Raw genomic sequence first — 18,149 nt, forward strand, 5'->3', positions numbered from 1 at the left:
TTTGATTTTAAAATGAAGACATATTACTTTTCTAAATATACTGCTATGTGTTACAAGCCGCGGCAGTGCCTAGCCGCCGCGACTCTCTCATCTGCGTCCCGGCCGTCGCTATGACGACAGGGACGTCACTTCCGGGTCTCATCCCGGCAGTTGCCTAGGCAATGGTCGGGACGTTGTAGTAGATAGCGCCGCGTCCCGGCAACGGAGGACAGCCGGGCGCGTGTGCAACCAATCCACTAGCCTGTGGGCTAATAAAGGACCAATTCATTAGGCATAGGCTGGGGATGATTTTCAGAGCTAGACTCTGATTGCCTACATTCAGTATTTAAGGCAGGGAGGGCTTAGCCCCCCTGCCAGTTATAGCGTCAGTTCTGCTGTTAGCTATCCTGCTCTGTGTCTGGTGATAAGCCTTTGGATTGACTTCTGTTATTGATCTCTTTCTGTACCTTGCACTCTGCCTGCTTGCCTGTGACACTGATCCGTTTGCCTGCACTTTGGATCCCGCTGTATTGCCTATGACCCCGACCTTTTGTGTGTTATCCAATTATTCTACCTGCTAGTGACCTCTGACCTCGGCTTTCGTCTGACCATCCGCTGCCATCTTCGCTGTCTCCTGGCCTTCCACTAGGGTTTGGTATTACAAACTTACACTACATTAGAAGTTAAGTCCTGGGGGCATCTGAGTACTGGTGAGCGTGTCAAGCTCTATGGGAAAGGCGGCTGCTAAAGGTGAAGACCTCCACCAACTAGTTTTGTAAGTTTGTGAACCGACCGTCAGCGTAACACTATGTTAATCATTGATCAAAAGCTATCCCAAGAACTCATATTACTCATGTGCAACACTTATTATTTAATGATGGGTGCACCATTTATACTGAACACTTGTGGCACTGTAACTGCCAGAATACACTTGCCCTCGAGCTATGTGTCCTAAATCCTCCATCATAAACCTTAAGAGATATAACAACGCCATATAGGCTCACTTGCATTATGGGGGAGGGGAGTAATTGTGTTTTCTTGAGCACCCCCAATCATTTTGAAAAATTCGCTACTATGCCCATCTGTAATAATTACTTCCCAAGGGAGGTGGTAAAGGCCAATTCTTTAACTTTACTTATGTCTCTTTTAGTAGAAATGGTACATCAAGCGCTAACTATGACATTACATTGTTGGTGTGATTGATTCAGGGAATAAATCACATTGCATTTATAGTTTTCACCAAGGATTATTTGAAATGTTGTATTTTTTTAACCATTCTAACGTTGTATGTAGGTTTAGACTTCCTTTAAAGTCCAAATTAAGCCGATACTCTACATTAACATATGTCAAAGTCTGTGTATTACTCACTACACATTAAATAACTGGAATTATTATACTTTCCACAGCAAGTTGACATGTAAGGATGGAGGTGCTTCTCAAACTAAACAATCACACACAAGAGCCGAAAACTTTGACCTACTGTATATCTGATCCCATTAGCACATTGTCCGAAATATGTGGTGGGAGTTGCAGTTGTATGTAACAAATGAAGAGGTCATACTTTACTTCTTGAAAGAGCTACAATAGAATGTGAGGATTACACTGAAAAATTTACAATAACTTCATGGTATATATCGGAATGTAATTTGGGAATTTAGAGGTCCCTTGAGATTTTTTTTGTTTTTAAAGTGGCATACATTGATAGACATATTTTTTCAACTTGGTGTCCCTGTTTGTACTTTTTAAATAAATACTAATAAATACTTATGACATATATATTAACCAATTATATTTAAGCAAGTTTACCAGGCTGAAGTAATCAGCAGTTTTGATATACCTATGAGTATCCCAGATTGAGAAACCTAGCACTATGTCATCTCTTATATGTGGTGTCTAATAAGAATGATTTTATTACAAGTGTATTAAGCTACTGATTTATCATTTGGACACCAGTTTAATCCTACTGAAAGCTACGATGCTTGTATAACTCGTGCTTGGTATACATGAAGAAAGTACAATATGTTCTTGTACCGAACAGTTAAAGTACATTTAAATAAGTAAAATGATACTAGTAAAATAATATCATCATCACAACTGGAAGACTGACTGAGAATTAGTTTGTTTTCTCAACTCAAATTACCAAGTGTTTTCAGCGCGGATCTCAAATACTTCCCCCCAGTTGGCATGATACTGCATGGCTGGGACACTGAGAGTGGTGGCCTTTGTCAATGCCACCTGTTGTTCTAAAACATAAAAATAATGTTTACAAAAAAAAAAACACAAGTACCTTCAGTATCAACTTGTTGAAGAGATTACGGTACTGATGATTTGTCACCTGCAGGAAGTTGGCAAAGACTTTCTATTTCTAGCGCAGCCACAAATATAGAGTCTTTTTTCCATTGTTTCCATTGCTAAACAGATGCATTTAAACCATCATTATATGTATCACATATATGGGTATATAGTATTGTGTTTTATCTTTCTATAGGTTAACAGAAATATGCTACACTAATTGATGTCATGAACTATATTTCAACTGTGGGAAACGTGATTTTGTTACCCTCTGGTTCAAAATAATTAACTAAATAAGTATATATTGAGATCATTGTGTATGGCAGAATGTGTACTATTTTTAACTCTGCACTCTGTTGGGTCCACCATTCTAATACAATTTACTGACCCTGTATTTCTCAGTCCTGCATTAAGCAACAGGAATTATTGTATAGTTATCTCATAATGCATCCATCTGAATGAATGTTCCTGCATTAGATCACAACATGCCACGACTACCTGCAAGATGGATCTGAGGCTTTTTATTTAGCCTCAAAGTGGCTAATAAAAACGCAAATTTTGGGTGATCCTGAGCTCTCTTTCTCCCCTCTGAAATTTGGGAGAGCAAGAAATATGTTTGTGCTCTGGACAATTTACCTATGGATTCCATTGAAATCTCTGGGCATCTTCTCGCCTCTCTGAGTATTTGTTCCTTTGCTATATAGTTGTACAGACAGAGAACGATGAGTTCTGTCAAATAAGAACAGAGGTTGAGGGAACCAGCATATGAAGGAGGTGTAAAAGGTAACCTCTAGTTGAGGGCCTTCACCTGATTCATGGACATTATGGATCCTAAGGTTATTGCACCTGCCTCTTTTTTCTGCGTCATCTTGTTTGTCAGACAGTGTCAGGAGGCCAATTTATATGTGAAAAAACTCTTGCTCTCCTGCGTCCTCTCAAGAGCATCAACGTGATTTCCGATATCAGTAACTTCTGAGGTGAGGTTGGACAATGCCTTGGCAACCTCATTCTTGATGAGTTGTTTAATATTTTTCATTTCATGTATTCCATTTCTGAATCGCTTCATGATGGAGAGGGTGTAAGTGTCTGTTTTGAGTTGGTTGGCTCAAGGTGAGATATTTGACAAGTGTCTGGAGCTGGCTTTCTTATTCTTGGGAATTATTGCAAGATGTGGAGAGAGAGTGAAAATGAGAAAAATAAATTCGGTAAAAAGGTAATGTTCCAAAAGCTAATGGTCCACGCACAGGACAAGGAGAGGAGAAAATTTACACAATAATTAAGCAGTCATCCAGTAACTACAGATTTAACTTATTTGAGTAATTGAGACAAAAATAGGCCGGCTGCCTTGAATGCATGGACTCTTTACACAGTGGAAGGTGATTTTAGATGCTGAGAACATGGAGAACATTGATTCCTAAAAAACAGATGAGGAAGACAGTTATATACCCCAGATGTACCAAAGGGAGTCTGCTATGTTCAGCTAACCTACATAACTGTAAAAGGAGCCTATAGAAATAGGGGAATGTTGGGAGTATATTTTAGAATATGACGCATATTTTATATAGAGCACTTAAGATCCCAGAAATGCTTCTTTGTAAGGTCTATGAGCCAATATGAAAATATGAGCTCCCTCTGCTGGTGATATAGCTGAAGAACAGGGCCCCTGCTTAATGGCTGTCCATTAATAGCAATATTGGTGTAAAGCAGGAAGATGAGAGTTCAGCAGAAAATTGAGCAAGCTGAAGGCAGGGGAGGGAATCCCAGTAACTTCCCCATGGAAAAGAAGCAACTCAGGAAGCGGCAGGTGGGAGTGTGGACTAGTGAGCTAGTTGACTGATCTCACCTTTAAGAGCTTGAGGCGTTGTAGCTGGTATCTGATTTAAGCCAGAATAAGAGGCTGGGTTAACACTGGTTTATCACAAGGTGAGTGGCAGTGAGACTCGACCCTTAGGGGTCTGTTTGGAGGTTTGTGTAAGGCCACTTGGTGGAGCCTCTGCATGTTGGACTGAAACCAAAGATGGTGGGGCTGTGACTGCACAACTCAGGGGTAGCTCAAAATCTGGAACAGACTTGAGCCTTCTTCTCTCTGTGAATGGAGAACAAGGTATACGAGTACCGAGCCAGCTTGGTATTTTTGCACACAACCTCGGAACAGAAAACAAGGCAAAACATCATTGCGTCTTTGGATATAGCGAGATTTGGATTAGAAATTTAGCGCCCTCCACGGAAATCTGGTGCCATTTGAGACAGACACAGAAGGGGTAACATGGCTCTTGGCAGTCTCCAGTGCAGTTGGGCAGCCTCATTGATGAAACAGAAGGAGGAGGTGTGGCAGTGTTCTGAAAAGTCTCCAGTCACATTGTACTGTGCCATAGCTCACACAGAAACAAGAGAAGTGGCAGTGTTCTTGCCAGACTAATGTGTCAGTGCCATTGCTCATTGTCATTGCTGAAACAGAAACAATAGGGGTGGCAGTGTTTTGAAAAGTCTCCAGTCACATTGCTCTGTACCATAGCTCACACAGAAACAGGAGAGGTGGCAGTGTTCTTGCCAGTCTACAGTGTCAGTGCCATAGCTCATTGTCATTGCTGAAGCAGAAACAATAGGGGTGGCAGTGTACTGAAAACTCTCCAATCACATTGCTCCGTGCCATAGCCCACACAGAAACAGGAGAAGTGGCAGTGTTCTTGCTAGTCTACAGTGTCAGTGCCATTGCTAATTGTCATTGTTGAAACAGAAAAAATAGGGGTGGTAGTGTTCTGAAAAGTCTCCAGTGTTACGGTTCTGATGCCTTAGTCAGTATTTACACAGGCTTACCTAGGGCACGGAGTCTAACGGCCTTCCGGTCTTCACCAAGAACAACCGCAAGGTAGGATGGATTTTGCTGCCGAAGAACCGCAGGTCGCGGTCCCCAGGTAAGCCTACTGAGGTAAGGGAGAAGGCTCTAAGTGATGGGTAGTCAAACAGGCAATATGACAAGGTGATGCAAATACAGGCACTAACCGTGAATTCCAGGGTCTGGAGCGGAAGCCGGTTTGATGCATGGAGTCAATTGTGTGTGTAGCAGGAGATGAATCCAGAGGAGTAGAAACACAGCCGGGTCGGTACACAGGAGGTCATCAGCTATACGGTGCCAGAGGGAAATCCAGAGAGTTGTCAAGAACACAGCCGAGTCGGTACACGGGATGGTCAGTCCAATTCGCGGTGCCAGGGATAAAGCCAAAGAATAGTCAGGTCACAGCCAGTTGGTACACAGGAGTCTGAGGAAATATAGGAGTACACAGGGAGCAGGATCACAGGAGTCAGGTACACAGGGAAAGGTAGCCAGGAACAGGAAACACATCGCTCTGACACAGATAGCGTGTCAGAGCAGGAATAAGTCGTTTTTGAATTCCCCGCCCAGAGTCACATGACCCCTGCTGCAAGAATCCGGAAGTGCAGCGGCGCCATCAGGGAGAGCGCTCACCGCTGAAGATGTCAAGCTGCCAGACTCGACAGCTCAGCGGAGCGGGGAACAGGTAAGATCCTAACATCCAGTCACATTGCTCTGTGCCATTACTCACACAGAAACAAGAGAGGTGGCAGTGTTCTTGTCACTCTCCAGTCTCCAGTCACATTGTTCTTGTCCTTTTTCAGTCTCAGTGCTGTTGGTCACAAAGAAACAGGGGTAGCAGTGTTCTTGTCACTCTCCAGTCACATTGTTCTTGTCACTCTTCAGTCTCCAGTCACATTCCTCTGTGCCACCAATATGGATTCACATCAGTCCACAGAAGACCAGGGGCACAAAGCAGCTGATGGCACCAGTCAATTTGATACTTATCCCTACGTCCTCTGCTAAAGCCGATGTTCAGGTGCATGGTGGTTTTAAGTCAGGAAAACAAAAATGTAAAATAAAAGCTTCTACCTTTTTAAAGAAAAAATCACCTATCTAATAAAGGTGAAAGTTTACTGTAGAAAAACATAACATTGCTAACATGCTATTCTACCCAAAATATTAACAAGCATACTAGCATCAGCTAGCTCCCTTCTCTCAGCTGGATCCCAGCATCTGTAATCTACACTGTCATTGTCCTTACCCTCATCCTCGCACTCATCAGTGTGTACATCATCCTCACACAATAATAATTTATCCCCGCTGGAATCCACCATTACAGAAGTCTCTGTATGTTGATGTAATTGCCAGTAATGGCCTTCCTCGTTAAATTGGTGGTTCATATACGACGGAGCTGTCACAATTTTTGGGCAATTCTTTTAGACCAGACCAAATGTCAAAATGTTGCGCTGACTCATCTGTATCACCACTGGGTGTCTTGGAAAAGCTATGTTTTTTCCTAGCAGCAGTTGCCAGAGAAATTGAAGGAGGAGACGTCATTTGTCATGTACCACTTGGGCTGTCAGCTTGCTGACCAGGAGCTCATGGCATCTCTTGATATCTGGGTCAGTTGGAAAGAAAATAAGACATAGATTTTAAATCTAGGATCAAGCACAGCTGCTAAAATGTAGTTATTCGATTTCAAAATGTTGATAACTCTTGGATACTGGCGAAGCAAATAAAGTACTTCATCCAAAATAGTAAACGTGAAATGTGATGAAATTCTCTCTGCTGTAATGCTCTAACAATATTAGTGGCGTTATCAGAAAACACATATCCTCAGGAGAGTCCAAGCAGGATAAGCTATGTTGCAATGACATCCGTTTTTTAAAACAGGTTGTAAGCAGTAGGCCTCTTAGTGAAGCCGGTGATACACAGAGTAGCCGGCCTCTGAAAAATCTGGCGTTGTTGGGTACTTGCAGCTGCTGTTCCTGTTGCTGAAAACGATTCACCAACCCAGTGGGCTGTCACAGTCATATAATCTTTAGCTTTCCAAGTTCCGCTTGTCCACATACCTGTGGTTAAGTGTACAGTGGATAGAATGACATTTTGTAGCCTAATAATTTTCTTTTTTGTAACCTCCTGTTACAGGTGAGGAATTGCTTGTCTAGTAAAATGGTGTCAAGATGGAATTTGGTAACGGGGACACAGGACCTCAATTAACTGTCTAAAACCTGCTGCACTAATGGTGGATATTGGATGCAGATCTATTACTAGCATAGTCACCATGGTGCCTGTGATCTGCTGTGCGACTGGGTGACAGCTGCCATACTTAATTCCTTTTGCAAAGAATTGTTTAACAATCAATTATTGTAAACTAATATTAGTCTTCTTCTTGGTCTGCTTCTGGGTTTAAGATCCACCCTTAGCAGCAGGAGCAGCAGCAGCAGGCCTAACGCTCAAGGATTCTTCTGAGGACTCCTGAATAGAGGAGGAGTCATGTAGCCTTAGCAACTTGGATGCCGGACTAACTCCGATTACTAGTGATAAAATTGATGATGAAGGTGTTGCGGGTGTAGTTTGCAGGTGCTGGGATCTAGCTAAGAGAATTGAGCTTGCTAATGCTGGACTGCTTGTAGTTATTTTTTTAGCATAAGTTTAAAATTTTCCCAAGAGCTTGTCATGAACTTGCTTCAACTGGCGTAACATGTATGAGGTTCCTAGATGGTTAATATCCCTACCTCTACTGACTGTGGCTTTACAAACACTACAAATGGCTAGAGAACGGTTGTCAGGATTTGGTTAAAAATAATTACACACATAAGAGGTGGATTTTTTGGTCTTATGCTTAGGCATGACAATGGCCTTCTTCTTATCACTGGCAATAACTGTTTCCACTGGTGCATGACTTGCCACTGTAGAGTTCATTAACAGCACTGTTGGGATTAAGGCAGATAAGCTACTAGTAGCTTGTTTTGTGGGGGCCCAAACAAGACAAGCACTTCAGCCACAAAAGTGGCACTCCTTGTCACTGAAGTGCTTGCTTTGTTAAACTGTACCTGCTACCCCTCCTGTTTTTGTGTGAGTTTTTTTAACCTTTTTAACATATGGGTGGGTGGGAGGTCCCAAAGACAATTCCATATTGCGCCACTTCTTTTTCTTCTCTGCCACTGCTGTGTGGCAATGTTTCCTAGATGTGATATAAACTGCAGTGTGTTTGTGTTGTTGCTCTGTTGCTTAGCATTCAGCCAGCTCGCTGCAGTCTTTTACCAAAACTGTATGAAAATCATATTGTGACCTTTAAGATGGTCACAATTGACTGGAAATGACTGAAAATTACTGTTATTGAGGTCAATAATAATGTAGGGACAAAAAAAGCGCACAATTATGGGATTTTAGCATATTTTAGCAATTTTCCTAAAAAATACAGATCCAAAACCAAAACCAAAACAATAAAAAAACACATTAGGGACAAAACAAAAACCAAAACATGAAGTTAATACAGATCCAAAGCCAAAACCAAAAACCAAAACACGGGGGTCGGTGAACATCTCTAATATTAATGTTGCACTAATTGTCCAACATATGTCTTTGTACTCACCACTTGAATCAATCAAGATCAATATTCAACAAACTATACAAATGAGTAGGAGCAGTATTAGTCTCAATATATCCACTGTAACAAACCAACAGTAGCTGGACTCACAAAATAACAGGGTTCAGGGATTGCTTCTCCAACTTTATATAGGGTATACAGCTGCGATCTCTCCTGCTATTGGCTGTTTGTGAACTCCTAGGCATTTTAATACCCCTAGTGCCTGGTTATGGCTCACTATTGTGATTGAATGACAGATGCTCCATTAAGGACAGGTGAGAGGAAAATCAACCATTTTAGATATGGTATAGAAGGGATCCGTGACTGACATGTCTATGCCCACATATGGCCTGTGGGCCAATCAGTGAGGAGAATGTTAAAAAATCTCATTCACCTGAAAATTTTAGGGCAGCAAGCTTCTTTCAGACCGTGCTGCGGGTACTGACCAGTACAATGGACGTTGCTTTGGTTCCGCAGCTCATTATGTCAGCAATATAGAGGAAAATGTGTCGAAGGAGTGTCTGCGGCGACGGTTCAGCAACAGATGCAGCATGGTGCAGGTCCAGCAATGGTGGATCAACCACAGAAGGGAGCAACCCCAGCTCATCTCAGAATTACGAGAAGAAATATCTTGGTGTAAGTTCACAGTTTAAAGTATTGTAATAATATACAGTTAAATCACAATGTGGAAGAGAAAGTATTTGATGCACGCTTGTTCATTCCTCTTTTAATAGGTAATACAAATGCATGTCATACACAAAGGTATATCAGCCGGTGAATCAGATAGAGGAACAAATAAAAACGCACTGCTACGTGCGCCAAGTTTTTCGTCACGTCAGTGAGTTACACCTGTAATCATTTAGGAGCATATTGACTGCATATGCTCGACCTTGAATATGCTCGATGTATGTGCGTTTTTTTAAAAAACATACTTATGCTCGTTTTGCAATCCATCATGAATCAGGCCCTAGACGAGTGCATGGTTGTTATTAAATGAGTTGGGCTGGATTCCTTCAATGCTAGATCTGATGCTGCAGTTCTCAATATGGCAGCCGACCATGTGGCCACCCGCTGTCAGGTGTCTAAGCTTGGCCTCCAGGGTCGAGCAGAATCCAGTGAGGTCCCAGGAGATAGGGTGCTAATGGAACTGTCTAGAAGCCTGGGAACAGAGTAGCAACAGCCTTGTTAGGAGCTTCCAGCTCTATTAGGGGAGCTGGGATGATATACAGGATCTGAAACTGCACAATGGATGCTTTAGGAAGTCATCTCTATAATTTCGATTCCTCCCAGTCTCTCGGCTCTCAATGCTAATTAGACTTTAGTTGATGGATGTCTTCAATGTGTGAGGGAAATAATCTGCCTGCTGTCGATGAGCCACTCCAGTCACAGCAGCTACTAGGAAGTTGTGGAATGAAGACCTCAAGTCTGCGGGATACCAGTAAGTTCCTAAGGTATTAAAGGGATCTCTACTTTGGCACCTATATGATAAAGCTTAAGCGTAGTGTGTTCTGCGCTTGGTTGGTACACTTGAGGCTGTAGGCCTATCCCACAAGGATTGTTGTGGTTGGGGGTGGGGGGGCAGGTACTGATTACATGCCATGCTGACCGTTTTGTTTTTTTTTAAACCTAAATTGTTTTTTCTTTTGTCTTTTTTTTTTTGCAGGGTGGCGGATCCGTCCCCTTCGTTGGTGGGGGGAGCAGGGTACATAAAAGAAAAAATAGTAATACTCACATGATCACAGTGCCAGTGTCCTTCTTCCCTCCTCCCTGCTCTGTTCGCACCGAATGTTGCGTCTGACGTCATCACATCACGCCTGACATTCAGTGAGGAGTGGCGCAGAGAGGACCCAGCAAGAAATCAGAAGACAGAATAGAGAAGAGAAGAAAAGAAAAGAAAAGAAAAATGAAAAGAAAAGAGATGAAAGAAGCCAATACAAAGATAAGTAAAGAAACGGAGGAAAGCAGAAAGGCACAGTGTGATGAAAAAGTGGGGGAGAGAAAGGCACAATGTGATGAAGAAGGGGGGAAGAAAGGCACATTGTGATGAAGAAGAAGGGGAAGAAAGACACAATGTGATGAAGAAGGGGGGGAAGAAAGGCACAATGTGATGAAGAAGGGGAGGAAGAAAGGCACATTGTGATGAAGAAGAAGGGGAAGAAAGACACAATGTGATGAAGAAGGGGGGGAAGAAAGGCACAATGTGATGAAGAAGGGGGGAAGAAAGGCACATTGTGATGAAGAAGGGGGGGAAGAAAGGCACTGTGTGATAAAGAAAGGGGGGAGAGAAAGGCACATTGTGATGAAGAAGGAGGGAAGAAAGGCACATTGTGATGAAGAAGGGGGGGAAGAAAGGCACTGTGTGATGAAGAAGGGTGGGAGAGAGAGGCACATTGTGATGAAGAAGAAGGGGAAGAAAGACACAATGTGATGAAGAAGGGGGGGAAGAAAGGCACAATGTGATGAAGAAGGGGAGGAAGAAAGGCACATTGTGATGAAGAAGAAGGGGAAGAAAGACACAATGTGATGAAGAAGGGGGGGAAGAAAGGCACAATGTGATGAAGAAGGGGGGAAGAAAGGCACATTGTGATGAAGAAGGGGGGGAAGAAAGGCACTGTGTGATAAAGAAAGGGGGGAGAGAAAGGCACATTGTGATGAAGAAGGAGGGAAGAAAGGCACATTGTGATGAAGAAGGGGGGGAAGAAAGGCACTGTGTGATGAAGAAGGGTGGGAGAGAGAGGCACATTGTGATGAAGAAGGGGGGGAAGAAAGGCACATAAGCAGCCCAACCTGGATGCATATAATCATACCTTTCTTAAACCTTAAATTACTGTACCACAACTAAAATAACGACACAGAGACTTGAGTAAGTTGGCAAAAATTAGCTCGGTTTATTAATATTCTGTAAATTGGTGGCAAAGAAAGTGCACTGTGTACAGAAAACGACTGATACTAAAAACCAAGTTTGGTACCAGCCAACTGGGCCTTAACATCCACTTAACAAACCGGGTCTAAACCCTAACTGCTTGGCCGCGGCTAAATCTGGCGGCAGGTGACCACCCCCCTTCTTGCTTGTCAACCGTCAAGGATCCCTCCCACAAAAAGGATCCAGAGTTACTTTACATCGCAAGGAGCAGTGCCTGAGGCCAATCAGCTATAGCGCTGCATTCATCAGCCGCTGTCCGCAGTGCCCTTCCTCATCTGCGACGCAGAAAAAAGAGCATGGATAAAACACATATACAACCTACCAGACCTTACTTTTAGGGCAGGTAGGTGGGATCTCGTGTCGATGACTGTACCCTCCCTACTTTCCTGGTGATATATATATAAGGTGCCCCAGCCCTTCCACAACCCTTCTTATTGGTCAGTCTGGCCCGGAGGTATATTAACCCATTCAGGTAAGTGTAAAGTTAATGATAAGCACACAGGCCTGCTGCTTAAGTGCTTTCGTCTTCAGGGACTCTCTTGTCATTGTTATGAAGAATGGGGGGAAGACACAGTGTGATGAAGAAGGGGGGGAGAGAAAGGCACAGTGTGATTATGAAGGGGGGGAGAGAAAGGCACAGTGTGATGAAGAAAGGGGGAGAAAGGCACAGTGTGATGAAGAAGGGGGGAGAAAGGCACATTGTGATGATGAATGGGGATGCACAGTGTGATGAAGAAGGCGGGGAGAGAGAAAGGCACAGTGTGATGAAGAAGGGTGGGAGAGAAATGCAGAGTGTGATGAAGAAGGGGGGGAAGGCACAGTGTGATGAAGAAGGGGGGAGAGGAAGCAACATTGGGTTGAAGGAGAGGGGGGAGCAGCAAAGCACAGTGTGATGGAGAGGGGGGGAGCAGCATGCAGGGCCGGTGCTAGGGTCCTCGGCGCCCTAGGCAGAATTTCAAAATCCGCACCCCCCCGTCCGTCCGTCTTTCCTTACCTTAACTTGGCTCTTAACGTCCCTCACTGACACTGTCGGGCCGTGATGATGATGTCACGCCCGACAGTCAGTGAGTGGAAGGGAGGAGACGGAGGGCCTCAGCTGTTGGAGGGGAGGGCGGTGGTGGTGATCCATAGCCCCTCCCCCCTCCCCGTGGATCTATCTGAAGCTGTGCGGCGGCCGTGGAAGGTATGCTCAGCGGTCGCCGCACAGTTTTAAAGTACCATAATAAAAGCATTTTAATTCTGTGGTGCCCACCAGAGCCCAGCACCCTAGGCAACTGCCTAACCTTGCCTAATGGGAGCGCCGGGCCTGGCAGCATGGCATAGTGATGAAGGTGAGGGGGGAGCAGCATGGCACAGAGTGATGAAGGGGGGGAGCAGCATGGCAAAGAGTGATGAAGGGGGCAGCATGGCACAGAGTGATGAAGAGGGGGGGCTGCATGGTACAGTGTGATGAAGGACGGCCAGGTGAAGGGGAAAAGAAGCTTGGAGGGCGAAGTGTGATCATACAGGGGGCACAGCGTGGTTGTGATAAAGGGGCACAGTGTGAAAATAAGGAGGCACAGCATGGTGATGATGAAGGGGCAAAGTAATGTGTTTGCGATGGCACAGGGGGCTTGTGGCAATGTAATGTGCGTGAGGTAAGTGGTGGCTAATTAATTGGTGCTATTTTGTTTGTGGGGTGATGGTGGGGCAATTTAATAGTGGGGACTAATAATTTAAGATGGGGTGGTTTGGGGAGAACCAGGTCTCTTATTAAATGTGATTATAAATTGTTCAATGGCAGTGATGGTTGTGGGAAATATGTATATTTATGAAATGTAAACACTATTAATTTATTGCTGGGGCTGTTTGGAGGGAGGAAAATAGGTTTATTTATTAAATTGGAATACTATTATTTTAATGTTGGGGCAGGAGGAAGGCTTAATTATTAATCTTGGGTGCTATTGATTTAATGCCGGCACAGGTTGGAAGTTTCTAAATGTACCCATTTTTTCCAAACATGGCCCCCAACATCCAGGACCCAGACAAGTCGCAACTAAAGAAACCTGCAGCCACAGGTGGTAAAAGTGACAAGAGCAGGTAGGAGAGACCATGACAGTCTGTGAAATGTTCTAATTCTAGTGTGACAAACCCAATTTTTGGTGACTGTTCTGCCCAATGTAAGGGGCAGACCAGGTCTGTGAACTCTTTATTATGTACACTATAATCTTTATATACTAAACTATGGTGCTAGATGTGCTTTGTGGGGTTACCACACCCCCTCTGGTGGTTTGGTTATGCCTCCCTAGTGGCTGGTCACACCACCTCTTCTGGGCCTCTTCCATTGTATTCCCCCCTATAAATATGAATTGGGGGCACTTATGTGTGGCATAAAATGAATTGGGGGCATTACTGGGGTATAATATGAACTGGGTACTCTTGTATGTGGTATGTTATGAATTGTGGGCAGGACTATTTAGCACAGTATTAACTGGGCCTCTACTATGATTGCACAGCTAAGAGGCACTATAAGGTCACTGTCCTGCTGTCCTGAAAGTCAGGACTGCTGGGACATATGTCATGCTCTGGCTAGTGGGCACTGCACACTTCTGCCAATGGTGTACAAAGCAATGCAGGGTTTATCCTATAGGAGGGTGGCCTAGCGCTTTTCAACTGCTGACACGCCCCAAATGATGCACAGCCACGCCCTCAATTGTATGACCACTCCCGCAGCGGTGCAATTTTTTTTGCCATGCTCAACTATAAGGGGGGAGGGGGGGGTCACATGAAGTTGCTGTCCTGAAATCCTATTTGCAGCCCTGGTGGTGGAAGCTAGGCCATGAATGGAAGTGATGTTTAACTCAAACTCAACAGCCCAGATGTTAACTAACAGGTGGGAAGTAGTGATCACACCAACTGCTAGAAAATGGATGACAAATATTGAAGCAATCTATCCATGTTGATCAATTTATTACTAAGGATTGTTAGCGTGTATAAAAATAGAATGATATTGTCAAACATTGTTGACTTTTGCCTTGCTGGAAAGTTTCAAGGTTAGTGGGATTTCTCATTTAGTGTTCAATTTAAAAAAAATCCCTCCGTTATGCTTTTTGGATTCCATAATATATATATATATATATATATATATATACACACACACATATAGCTTTTGAGTCGATTGTCCCATTACTTTTGGTCCTTTAAAAAGTGGGAGGCACGTATAGAAACCGTTGTACTTCCTACACTGTTCACCTGCTTTAGATGTAATTACCCTCAAATTAAAGCTGAAAGTCTGCAGTTAAAGCACATCGTGTTAGTTTCATTTCAAATCCATTGTGGTGGTGTATAGAGCCCAAAATATGAGAATTGTGTCGATGTCCCAATATTTATGGACTTGACTGTATATATCTATAATATAAATGCTTAGTGGCGTGTGTTAGTCTGTCTGTGTGTGTGTGTGTGGAAAAAATAAAACCAAGCTGCAGCGCCACCTGCTGGGCAGAGTTATACACTGACCTACTAAATTCTTGGTGTGTGTGAAAAAAAAATTCAGAAAGGGCTGAAATTTGGTATACTAAGATGTTTTTAATTTGTTAATTTAATTTGTTAATTGTTAAAAGTGTTTATAAAGATTTTAAAAAAATATATATATATTTCTTGAAGGAGAAGTGACAGTTGGGAGTGGTTGGTGGTTGCCGGGGGTGACAGTGGGGAGTGGTTGGTGGTTGCCGGGGGTGACAGAGTGAGAGGAGTGTGATACTCAGGACCGCTGAGAGAGATCCCTGTGTCTGGATAGACATCTGGATAGATGTGGCGATGAAAATGAAGGATGAGGTGATGGAGAAGAATGATGGGGTGGTGACATGTGGACAAAACCACGTTAAAAAAGGGCGCTTACGTCAGGAAGTAACGCTCTTCCCCTGAGGAGGCCTGGGCTATGGCCCAAATGCATGACAAGAACCTTTTTAACACCTTAAGTAGCTTGATTTGACTAGAATGCATGAGTATCATGCACAGGTTAACTTGTGTATATATATATATATATATATATATATATATATATATATATATATATATATACACAAGTTAACCCGTGCATATATATATATATATATATATATATATATTATGAAATGTGAGAATTGATGAAAAAAAAGCTATTTAAGAAAAAAAGGAAAGAAAGCTTTATTTTGTTAACACCATTCTGAGATGGCATTAGCAATTAAAGGACAGCAGGGGTACTTGTAAGGGTCTTCTCAGGTCAGTGGACTTCGAGAAATAAGAAAAGTCCCTAAGGGGGTTTTAAGGGTTTTCTCCTATTGATAAATAGAACCCTTGGAGATTTTATTTACCCAAACAGTAAAGGTAGTGCGTTTGATTAATCTTTGGCTAGAGAGTAAGGGCTAGATTTACTAAGCTGCAGGTTTGAAAAAGTGGGGATGTTGCCTATAGCAACCAATCAAATTCTAGCTTTCATTTATTTAGTACCATCTACAAAATGACAGAATCTGATTGGTTGCTATAGGCAACATCTCCACTTTTTCAAACCCGCAGCTTAGTAAATCTAGCCCTAAGTCTTACTTACTTGACATTATTGTATAGTGTAGGGTAGACTTTTTTTTCTGCATTTATTAAAATAGAACCAGTTTTAGTCTTGCAGCACAATGGCACACATGGATAGCTGAAACATGTGTCTATTAAAATATATTTTCTGCAATATGCACCTTTACCAAAACTGGTACAGGAATCACACACATTTTATTTGTTTGTTTACTTGTATAAACCTTTTGGCAGGTTTCACTGGTAGCAACAACCAGTACATCAGGTGTAAAGACTTCAATGGCTCTTTTTGCATGAGAAAGAAAATGCTTAGGTTATGTCTAGACAGGTGAGGTGTTTTATCAAATAATCTGTCAGCCTTAGATTTGGTGGTACTCTGTAACCCTTTCTGCTCTGGGCCAGTATAGCCAAATCAGCTGTGATTTTTATGCTAAGAGTTTCTTTAATAGACCCCTTAAAGTGCTTCACCCAAAACAAAATTTCATAGTCATTCTAGGTGAACTATTACTCTCAGTTTTCCATTGTCCAACTGATTGTTTAATGTCTCTTTATTTTATTATATTTATTAGGCTAAGAGGATCAGTCGCTACAAGTGCTCAATTGACAGATAGTATTAACCTTAAAAGCAGATCACTAAACTTGAATACACACTAGGAAAGGTTCAATTCTTAACCAGGCAAAGCACTTACTAAATAAACCAGCTAAAAAATGTTGAAGTAATCCCACATTGACAAAGATGTTAAGCACTTTATAACATAACCCTTTGCTTTGACTTCCTTTAAATTCTAATTCCACAGCACTGTACAACATACACAGACAGAGAGACTAGGGTCAATTTAATAGCAGCCAATTAACCTACCAGTATGTTTTTGTAATGTAGGAGGAAACCGGAGCACTCGGAGGAAACTCACGCAAATACGGGGAGAACATACAAACTCCACACAGATAAGGCCATGGTTGGGAATCAAACTCAAGACCCCAGTGCTGTGAGGCAGAAGTGCTAACTACTAAGCCACCGTGCTGCCCATAATAAAAGCTAGGCATTGCTGGGATCCGAACTCAGACTATCCTGTTTACCAGATAGGCGCTTTAATCAACTAAGCACAGCGCCACATGGGTTCATTCTGGGTTTCAAATGCCTTGTGGTGTTGACAGTTACACAGCAGTGGGCTACTTAAGCAGACACCACACCATCCTCCTTTGAGTACTACATCATTTAGAGGGGATGACAGAGTGGAGCAGATTCCAGAGTAGTGCCAGTGACACCTACATGGGACCTGGTAGCAACTGATACCCCTTCTATCCCAGTTGTTATACCCATTATGGACAGGCTATGAATGCTTATGCTGACATAAAAGCAATGAATGCTTTTATGCCAGCATTTGGCCTCCCTTGTGGTCCCGTGATGGAGCTTGAAGCAACCGCAGGCTGCCTATGCACAGCCACATCATTCACTGACAGTATTGGTAGCCTTCAGGAGTCCTGTAGGAACATTACGATGTCAGGCAATGTTGCAGGCTTATTAAGTAGTACTTGGTGTAGCCACCTATGAGCAACCTAAGCATTGTTCTACAGCTTAGTGTCAGTGAACGAGGACATAGAGGAATAAAACTGGCATAAGAATAACTTTACAAAGCAGGATCTTCATGTTCAGCACATCAAATGGTGTAGACAGTAGGCCAGGTAAGTATTTAACCTGCAGAGAGGTGTAAACCCTTAGAAGATGATCATAAAATAAACACACACAGACACCTTCTAGCTTAATAACAGATATTACTGTAAATTATCCCAACCATAATAGCATTGCTTATAGTGTAAATGAAAATGTTATGGAGGCTGTGAGAAAATCAAATCTAAATTCATTCTTTAACAAATGTTAAACTCTGTCCTACACTACTCTGTCTTACACTACTCAGTCGTATACTATCCTGTTCTACACTACCCTCTTCTATACTACCTTGTCCTTCACAATTCTGTTCTATCTGTTCTACACTACTCTGTCCTACACT

Source organism: Mixophyes fleayi, chromosome 4 (genome assembly GCF_038048845.1).
Source record: "Mixophyes fleayi isolate aMixFle1 chromosome 4, aMixFle1.hap1, whole genome shotgun sequence".
NCBI classification, from domain to species: domain Eukaryota; kingdom Metazoa; phylum Chordata; class Amphibia; order Anura; family Limnodynastidae; genus Mixophyes; species Mixophyes fleayi.